This window comes from Marmota marmota, unplaced genomic scaffold (genome assembly GCF_001458135.2).
Source record: "Marmota marmota marmota unplaced genomic scaffold, marMar, whole genome shotgun sequence".
NCBI lineage: Eukaryota > Metazoa > Chordata > Mammalia > Rodentia > Sciuridae > Marmota > Marmota marmota.
The window spans coordinates 974302-984878 of record NW_025999969.1 but is presented as its reverse complement, the minus strand read 5'-3'; the positions used below and the strand labels follow the sequence as shown (position 1 = coordinate 984878).

Sequence of the window (10577 nt, the reverse complement as noted above, 5' to 3'; positions counted from 1 at the left end):
CACAGATATCAACCAATTGTTGCCTGTACAATCTAATCGTGCTTTGCCTTGGGCCCAGTAACACATACTTCTAGTTCTATCCCTGATACTCTTTTGCATTTATATATGTGCATGCCAAAATATAGGAAGGTTACAAAATTATTGATTATAGTGATACATGCATACTCACGTTTATCAGAGCACAATTCACAATATCTAAGTTATGGAATCAGCCTAGGTGTCTGTCAACAGATGAATGGACAGAGAAAATATGGTGTATATATACATATAAAATCTAGTTTTATTCAACCTTAAAAAATGAAATTTTATGTCATTTGCATGAAAATGGATGAAACTGGAAAGTATCATAATTGGAAATAAGCCAGATTCAGAAAGATAAGCTTCACAAGTTTCTCTCATATGTAGGAGCTAGAAGAAGGAGAAAATGGGAGGATGTCATGAATATAAAAGGGAGACTCTTAAAGTAGAGGAAAGGGATCAGAGGATGGATGGTAGGAGGAGAGATATTGGGAGATTAATTTGATCAAGCTATGCTATAAGCATGTATTATTATACCACAATAAAGCCCATCACTCTGTATAATTGGTGTTCACCAATAAAATTACAGGGAGGTTTAAAGCTCATGGAGCTATTCTTCAAGTCTAAGGCTTAGACCAATGGAGTTAGAAGCCAATGTATAGCCTTCCTTTTTCATTCCTCAAGCAGACATCTTTAAGATACATTTGATGAGGTTTATTGCAAAGTCCTCTAGTCTGAACACCAGTCACTCATAGCAACAGCCAACTCACTTTTCTTCCTGCTTTGCTCTATTTTTCTTTACTTTTGATCCCAAGGATAATATTCTTAAGTAAACTGCCCACAGAAAGCTTTTATTTCAGATTTTGCTTTTGGAGAAATTCAGGCTAATATGCACGGCCAGATGATGCCTAGAATATCAAAGATAGCCATCCACTCTTCTTTTGGAGTTTCAGAGCAATTCACTGGCATTTGTATTTTGGAGTATTAGCCCGTAAATCCAACAATTGCTCTGGTTTCTTTCTAGAGCATGGATCTTTGCTAAAGCCATACACAGATTTTCCTGCAAGGAAAGGGAAGGTATTAGGACAGCAGGAAATAGGGGAGAAATCGGGGGGGGGGATAAGACTTTCAGAATGATAGAGATTTTGATCCACAAACTTAGAAAAAGATTCTGGTTCTAGGATGTTATCTGCTTCTGGGGAAAAACTTCCTGGTCAGTTTTACTTTAAGATTTCCAACAGGTATATAGTTTCAGGAGCTTGGAAGAACCCTTCTGAGTTGGGATATATATCAAAGAGTCAAAATCCTGAAATTTTGCTACAAAGAAAAACTTGGTATTCTCCCTTCCAATGGAGTTCAAAGGTAGACTTTCTCTGGCATTGTTTTTTAAAAAATCACCAAAATCCCAATATCTGGGTTCTTGATCATGACAGGTCATCAATTGGTGGGTCACAAACGGCTTTCATAACCTAGTGAAAACCCACTTTGGCATAATTCATTAAAGCCTTACACTCTTGAGTCATTCAAGAGTTTGTAAGAATTGGAAGACACATACAGGTTCTATTATTAAGTGATAAACTTTCCAATAACCATTTTATAAGGGGTTAATCTATGTTTTGCAGTGAGAGTAGATCTGATTGTCATCAACTGGTGATACCTTGACCAAGAGGATCCAATCTATTTGATTAGCTTTGCTTCATACCATTGTGTTTGTAATACTTAACTCTTTTATGATGTGGCCAATGAAATGAATACCTCTATCACTGGAGATTTTCCAGAAATACACCATAAGGAAAACATTTTCTAACAATCTTTCAGCTACTGTTATAGCATCAGCATTCCTGCATGGGAAAGTTTCTGAATAACCAGAAAATATGCATTAAAGGTGGTAATTGAGGCTGGGTCTGCTGCGTGGAGGGGCTGAGTACCGGACCTGGGAGAGATCTCATGTGAACCTGGACTTAATTCTGAACTGGATCCCAGGCTTGTTGCAGAGTGGTCAGCATGCTACACTTCCTGGTACCCCAGCTGCTTTGCCTCCAGGGCAGAATTGCCTCGTACTCCTTAGCAGCAGCCCTCTCAAGCCCAATCTTGAGCCCAGACATCCGCTGCAGCCACAACAAGTGGCAAGACGCAGTCAGCAAGAAGACCTTCCACGGTCAACCCCACCACAGATGAGGTCATTGCGCATGTGGCTGCTGTGGACAGGGCAGTGAAAGCAGCCCATGAGGCTTTTCGTCTGGGATCCCTGGGGTGCCGAATGGATGCCTGTGAGCCAGGCTGGCTGTTGAACCACTGGCTGACCTAGTGGAGAGGGATTGTGTCCACTTGGCCTGACTGGAGACCTTGGACAATGGGAAACATTTCCAAGAGTCTTATGCCTTGGACCCGAATGAGGTCATCAAGGTGCACTGCTGCTTTGCTGGCTGGGCTGACAAGTGGCATGGCAAGATCATCCCCATGGATGGTGAGCATCTCTGCTTCTTGCAGCATAAGCCTGTGGGTGTCTGTGGCCAGATTGTACCATGGAACTTTGCCTTGGTCATGCAGGGATGGAAGCTCACCTTGGCACTTGCCACAGGCAACAATGTGGTTATGAAGGTTGCAGAGCAGAACCCCCTTTCTGCCTTGTACTTGGCCTCCCCCATGAAGGAGGTGGGCTATGACCCAACAGCAGGAGCGGCCATTGCCCAGCATATGGATATTGACAAAGACACCTTCACTGGCTCCATGAAGGTGGGTCACCTGATCCAGAAGGCTGCTGGCAATTCCAACCTCAAGAGAGTCATCCTAGAGCTAGGTGGGAAAAGCCCCAGCATTTGTTGGCTGATGCTGCCATGGTTCATGCTGTGGACCAATGTCACAAAGCCCTCTTCTTCAACACAGGCCAGTGCTGCTGCGCTGGTTCCTGGGCCTTTGTCAAAGAATCCATATATGATGAGTTTCTCGAGAAAGGAAAGTTGGGAACCCCTTTGAGCTGGACACTCTGTAGGGGCCCCCAGTGGACAAGGAACAGTTTGAACAAATCCTGGGCTACAACCTGCTTGGCCATAAGAAGAGGAAAAAACTTCTTTGCAGCAGGGAGACTTTTGGGGAGCGTGGTTTCTTCATCAAGCCCACTGTCTTTGGTGGCATGCAGGATGTCATGAGGATTGCCAAGGAGGAGATCTTCAGGTGCATGCAGCCCCTGTTCAAGTTCAAGAAGATCAAAGACGTGACCGAGAGGGCCAATACCACTAGGTACAGCCTGGCTGCTGCCATGTTCACCAGAGGCCTGGACAAGGCCATGCATTTTACCCAGGCACTCCAGGCTAGGACAGTGTGGGAGAACACCTACAACATCGTCACTCACCTACTGTCAGGAGCCATCTGTGAAATGTGCATGGACCAGATCTGTATAGAAGCCATTGAGTGGGGAAGTCTGGTATCTAGGAACTCACAGCAGCATTCCTGTTTGTGAGAAGACCCAAATACATGTGAACTCCCATCCAGCTCTGCCAAAGGTCCCCGCACAATGCCAGAGATAGGGTAACCTGCTGCAGCCACATAGACACACAGCTTCTCACAGATATCAATCAACCTGTTGACTGCAAGATATCAGGAAGCAAGACTCCACCCACTGAAACCTTATCCTGCCTTTGATGTACTACCTTAAATAAAAAACCAGAGCCATTTTTTAGCTGTTCTGTTCAAGCTCCTATGTGGACTGGAAGAAGCCGTTTGGAGGCTTTGAAGAATCTGGCAACAGGAAGAAGCTGGGGGAGGATGGGCTTAAAGCCTACAAGGAGGTGAAGACTATCACCATCAAGGTTCCTCAGAAAAACTCATGAAAATGGCCACCATGCAGACCCAGCCCAGCAATTCCACAGAGGACTAGACCAAGTGCATGCCAATTCTGGGGAGGGGCGGGGCATGGATTCTATTTGTTTGTTCCAACAAATAAAACAACTAAATCAGAGCTGTACATTTAAAGCTGGGAAGGGGCTGGGTCTACAGTCCTTTCCTGTGCTCCTCAGCCCCTGTGTGCTCTTGATGGCTCAGTTACTTCCATGAAAACTTAGTCTCTGGAAGGCTATTGAAACTACTCATTGGGCAGACAGTCACTTTTGGTCCTTTCTGCTGATCTAGGGACTTTCCAGTAGATAAATCAGTGGCTTTGAGAATGGTCTCATCTCAGAGTGTTAGAAGACATTAGAAGTTTTGAACTAGGAGAACACAAAATCTTGGCCCTGTTTTTCACTGACAACTTAAAAATCAGGGCTTTTTCTTTTCTAAGTTCCAGCTGTTGGCTGGTTTGCTTACCCTTCATTTTACTACTGATTTTCCTTCATTTGAGGAAAAAGGTAGGTGAGGAATGCATTTATAGAAGTACATGTGATTATATAATTACATCTTTAAACTAAACTTGAACACCCCCAATGCACATTATCCACTGATGAATGGATAAACAAAAGGTTTCCATGAACTATTCCTTTCATTATTCTCCAAACAAAGGAATGAGTTCCAGGTACAGTGACACACTCCGGTAATCCCAGCTACTCTGGAGACTGAGGCAGAAGGATTGAAAGTTCAAGGCCAGCCTGGGCAACTCAGTGAGACCTTGCTTCAAAATAAAACATTAAAAAGGCTGGGGATATAGCTCAGTAGTAGAACACTTGCCTATCATATGCAAGGCCCTGGGTTCAATCCCTGATATCACACACACACACACACACACACACACAAAGAATGAATTTCTGACACATGCTATAATATAAGTGAACCTTGAAGGCATCATGCTAAGTAAAGCCAGACATGTTGTATGATTCCATTTATATAAAATGTCCAGACTAGGCAAATATATAGAGATAGAAAGTAGATTAGTGATTGGCAAGGGAGGAGGGTTGGGGACTAACTGCTTGTGGATATGGGATCTCTTTCTGGGAGGTGTTGAAAATGTTCTGGAATTAGGAAGTGGTAATAATTGCAGAACTTTGAACATGTACTGAAAACAACTTAATTGTACACTTTAATTATGGTAGTATTAATTCCATTTCAAAATTAAAATAAACCCATACATTCTATTTGGGGAAAAAATGGTGATAATTGAATGAATCCATCTTAAATGTTAAAGTGATCCAGCAGGTCCCAGAAATGTCTGGCCTGAGTTTTTATTGTCTTACTAGAATTATGTATTCAATGAACCAAACATTGGTTATGAACAATTTTTTAAAACAGTCAGCTCATCGATTTTTTTTCACATTTTGGATCATTTTATCTCTTCAATGACTTATTATAGAAAATAAGACTTTTAATATGGGAGTTTTAAGGGCTCAGGAAGGATCAGGTGGCCATCCCGGTGATCCATGAGTACATGATTGATACTGGATTTACATCATCTTAACTACTAATTTTGTTTAACAACTCAGGTCTGTAGCATTGTTTATTCAATAGGTTATCATAGGTAATTTGATCAATCTTAATAGAATTCATTCAAATTGTATACCTTAATTTCAGTACTGGCTCATTTAGCATGAAAACCCACCAAGTCATTTCCTTGATATTTAATTGATTCTTGTTCTACTTAATGTTGGGTTGGCAGTTTCATGACCCCATTAGCTTCTTCGTTAGAGTTTTGGGAATTCTGACCCAGTCTGATGATATGATCTTAAAATTCAGAAACCCGAATTTGTCAGTCTTTGTCATGAATCATCTCAGAGACAAAACGTTTCAGGTTTAGAGATGATCAGGAAAGTACCAGAATACACAATTAACTGTCCATGATGACAAGTCTTAAACTGGCTATCTTTAAAGATCTGATGAGAGTTCATTACAATAATGGTGCAATTGACCAGGGAATTCTATTGTTTCTGGATCATACAACAGTTTGTTAACTAGGATTATGACTATTACATTATACCAGGAATATTACATTTCTATGGCATCAGAAGCAGCAGCTCAAGTTTTTAATCCCAGTGGCTCAGGAGACTGAAGCAGGAAGCTCACTAGTTCAAAGTCAGCCTCAGCAACTATGAATTTCATACAATTTCTAAAATACATATTTAACAACACAACCATACAAATATAACTCAAAGAAGGTTTAGCATAGCTTATTATTTGACAATATTTCCGTTTCCTATATCATTTCCATAAATAATATATCAAATAAGTCCAATTTATTTAATATATCTCTTTTTATAGGAGAGGTATCCTTTTGAGAAATCTAAAATTTCATCAGGAAAATTCAAAAGTTAATTGGAGATCATGAAAAGGATTTGATTTAAACTTTGATATGGGGAAGTTCATAAAAAAATGTCACAGATTTAAAACATTTCATCAAAAAAGGAAGAAAGATCACTGTATATAATAGTCATTCATTTGACCAAAGTGAAAATTTAAAAACTTCAAAGGTAAATACAAAAAGTTTCATAGATTTAGAAAAACCTTACCTTTTTTAATAGAGAGGACTTAGTTTTCTTATGTGATGAAAAACCTAATTTAAAAAAACTACATGAAGCACAGGAAATTATCTTGGTAAAACACAGAATCTTTGTTTCCTAGGCAAATTACATAAAAGGTAAAGAAAAAGCTTTCACAATTCCCTCTTAAGACATTTTAAGAAAATCCTTAAAAGAGAAGACCAAACTCTAATTTTACATTAGATTTTTGATATTAAGGCTCATTTATTAGGAAAACTTATAATTTCCTTCTAATCTTAGCCAGCCTGATCATACATAAACTTCCTTTCACAAGATTCATCTTCCATGAATCTTCTCTATTATTCACTTGGTTTTTGTCCTACATTTGTTCTCTCCTCATTTTGGAAAAACCGTCCATTATATTTCAGGGCAAATATACTTTTTTTTTCTTTTGACAAAACACAGACTCCTAATTCCTTATAGCTTTTGCTTACTGGAAGCACATCTTACCTTCCTTATTTTTGCACATAGAATTGTTTCCCTTATAATTTCTAGTAATCTTAGTTACATATGCTAATTAGAATTCTAAACCCTTGGTGACCTTAATTTCCAATGAACAATAGGAAGCAAGCAACTCTAAACAGTCACACCAGCAATCTATAAACTGCAAATCTGACAAATTGTACTACAGGGACACAGCCACATCAATGTTTATAGCAGCACAATTCACAATAGCTAAACAGTGGAGCCAACCTAGATGCCCTTCAGTAGATGAATGGATAAAGAAAATGTGGCACATATACACAATGGAATATTCTTCAGCATTAAAAGAGAATAAAATCATGGTATTTGCAGATAAACTGATGGAGTTGGAGAATTTAATTCTAGGTGAAGTTAGCCAATCTCAAAAAACCAAATGCCGAATGTTTTCTCTGATTTAAGGATGCTGATTCATAATGTGGTGGTGGGAGGGGCATGGGAGAATTAGATGAACTATAGATAGGGCAAAGGGGAGGGAGGCTTCTAGAAATTATGATTCATAGTGTGGCCCAGAACATATTAACTAAAAGGTCCAAATAGCTTTAGTATCTTGGTAATAAGAAATTATAAAGGACACAAAATTACTCTACCTTCTCATGGGTTTGTTTGTTCTATTTGGTTGGTTGGTTTGTTGTTTTGGCTAAGACTGAGAGCTCTGGCTTAACTTGGCATTCTCTTTCTTTCTTTCTTTTATTTTTAGTTGTAGATTAACATAATATCTTTATTTTACTTATTTATTTTTAATGTGGCACTGAGGATTGAACTCAGTGCCTCATATAGACTACCACTGAGCTACAACCCCAGCCCCTGTGATTTTGGCATTCTTTTTTTTTTTAATTTGTTATATATGACAGCAGAATGCATCACAATTCATATTACACATAATTTTTCATATCTCTGGTTGTACACAAAGTAGAGTCACACCACTTGTGTTTTCATACATGTACTTAGGGTAATGATGTCCACCATCTTTCCTACCCCATGCCCCCCCTTCACCTCCCTCCCCTTTGCTCTATCTAGAGTTCATCTAATTTTCCCATGCCCCCCACCACCACCACATTATGAATTAGCATCCTTAAATCAGAGAAAACATTCGGCATTTGGTTTTTTGAGATTGGCTAATTTCACCTAGCATTAAATTCTACTCTTTTAATGTTGAAGAATATTCCATTGTGTATACATACCACATTTTCTTTATCCATTCGTCTACTGACAGACATCTAGGTTGGCTCCAAATTTGAGCTATTGTGAATTATGCTGCTATAAACATTGATGTGGCTGTGTCCCTGGAGTATGCTGTTTTTAAGTCCTTTGGATATAGACCAAGGAGTGGGATAGCTGGTTATGGTAGTTCCCAATTTTCCAAGGATTCTCCATACTGTTTTCCATATTGGCTGCACCAATTTGCAATCCCACCAGGGATGTATGAGTGTGCCTTTTTCCTCACATCCTCACCAACCCTTATTGTTGTTTGTATTCTTATTAGCTGCCATTCTGACTGGAGTGAGATGAAATCTTAGAGTAGTTTTGATTTGCATTTCTCTAATCCCTACAGAGGTTGAACACTTTTTCATATATTTGTTGATTTGATTGTATATCTTCTTCTGAGAAGTGTCTGTTCAGTTCCTTGGCCCATGTATTGATAGGATTATTTGGGTTTTGTGTGTGCGTGTGTGTGTGTGTGTGTGTGTTAGGATTTTTGAGTTCTTTATAAATCCTAGAGATTAATGCTATATCTGATGTGCGTGTGGTAAAAATGTGTTCCCAAATTGTAGGCTCTCTATTCACTCACAGATTGTTTATTTTGTTGAGAAGAAGGTTCTTAGTTTGAATCCATCCCATTTATTAATTCTGGGTTTTAATTCTTACACTATAGGAGTCTTATTAAGGAAGTTAGAGCCTAATCCAACATGATGGAGATTTGGGCCTACTTTTTCTTCTAATAGACACAGTGTCTCAGGTTTAATTCCTAGGTCCTTGATCCACTTTGAGTTGAGTTTTGTGCATGGTAAAGATAGGGGTTTAATCTCATTTTGTTGCATATGGATTTCCAGTTTTCCCAGCACCATTTGTTGAAGAAGCTATCTTTTCTCTAATGTATGTTTTTGATGCCTTTGTCTAATATAAGATAACTGTAATTATGTGGGTTAGTCTGTGTTGTAATTTAGCATTCTTCATGATAAGAATGTCAAAACTTTTTGGTATGGAAGTTCATCTTTTATGGGAGAATTTTGTTGTACATCTATTTAACTCATTTATTTTTAAAAATATGCTTGGATTGCTTATAAGATGTAACATTAAATAGTTTGCTATTATCTTGTTATTTTTCTTGCTGACACATTTTGTAAGACAGAGATAACATGAGCTTATTTTACCAATAAACACAGGTAAGAAAAGTCATGCATCTATATTTTAATTTCATGTTGAAAACTCTGAGGACATTATTGTTTTAATAAAGTAAAGAGTATTCTTAAGTGTTAGTCAGCGTTTCATTACTGTGACCAAAATACCTGACAAGAACAACTTGGAGGAGGAGATTTTATTTTGGCTCATGGTTTCAGAAGTTTTGGTCTATGGCCAGCTCCATTGCTCTGGGCTTCAGGTGAGGCAGAACAGCATAGTAGAAAGGTATGATGGAAGAAAGCTGCTCACCTCATGAGAGCCAGGAAACAGAGTGAGTGAGGCACAGGGACAAAATATAAACCCCAAAGACATGCCCCCAGTGACCCATGTCCTCCAGCCATGCCCCATCTGCCTTTGATTATCACCCAGTACACTAGTCCTTCCAAATTATTATTCCATCAAATGGATTAATTCACTGATTAGGTAACAGCTCTCATAATCTAAAAACTTCACTTCCTTCATTAACACAGGAATTTTGGGGGGAATGCCTCTTATCCAAACCATAACATTCCATACTGGCCCTCAAAAGTTCTTGCCTGTCTCACGATGCAAAGTGTCTTTAGTCCATCTCCAAGAGTCCCCATAATCTTAACAGTTCCAGCACTATCCAAAAACCCAAATTGAAGTCTTCTCTGAGACTCAAAGCCAAACTCTTGACTGTGATCCCCTGTAAAGAACAGAAACAAGTTATATATATCCAATATATCAAAGCACAGAATACATATTTCCATTCCAAAAGGGAGAGATAGGGGCATAGAGAGAAGAGATGGGCTGGGCACAGTGGCACACGCCTATAATCCCAGTGGGCTTGGGTGGCTGAGGCAGGAAGCTGGAGAGTTTGAAGCCAGCTACAGCCACTTAGTGAGATCCTGTCTCAAAATTAAAATTATTTTTAAAAGCTGGGGATGTGGCTCAGTGGCTAAATGCCCCTGGGTTCAATCCCTGGTACTCCCACACACACACACACACACACAAAAAAAAAAAAAGGAAAGAAAGAAGGAAGAAAGAAAGGAAGGGGGAGGGGGGACCAAAGCAAGACCAAACTCCAGGTGGGTAAACAAGTCCCATAACTTCATGTCTGGAATCTGAGGCTTGTGGCAGTGAGATGTGAATTCCAAAGGGCTTGGGCATCCCTGCACCTATGGCCTTACTAGTTGCAGCCCGTGGCCTCTCTCTTAGGCTGGCTCTGTCCACTCCTCATCACTGGCATCTCTTAAT

At 39.5% G+C, this 10577-nt stretch overlaps 1 pseudogene; it reads left to right on the top strand.

Moving 5' to 3' along the window:
* The first annotated feature begins 326 nt into the window (after positions 1-326).
* On the top strand, positions 327-3949 carry LOC107154293 (annotated as a pseudogene).
* Positions 3950-10577: the final 6628 nt, after the last annotated feature.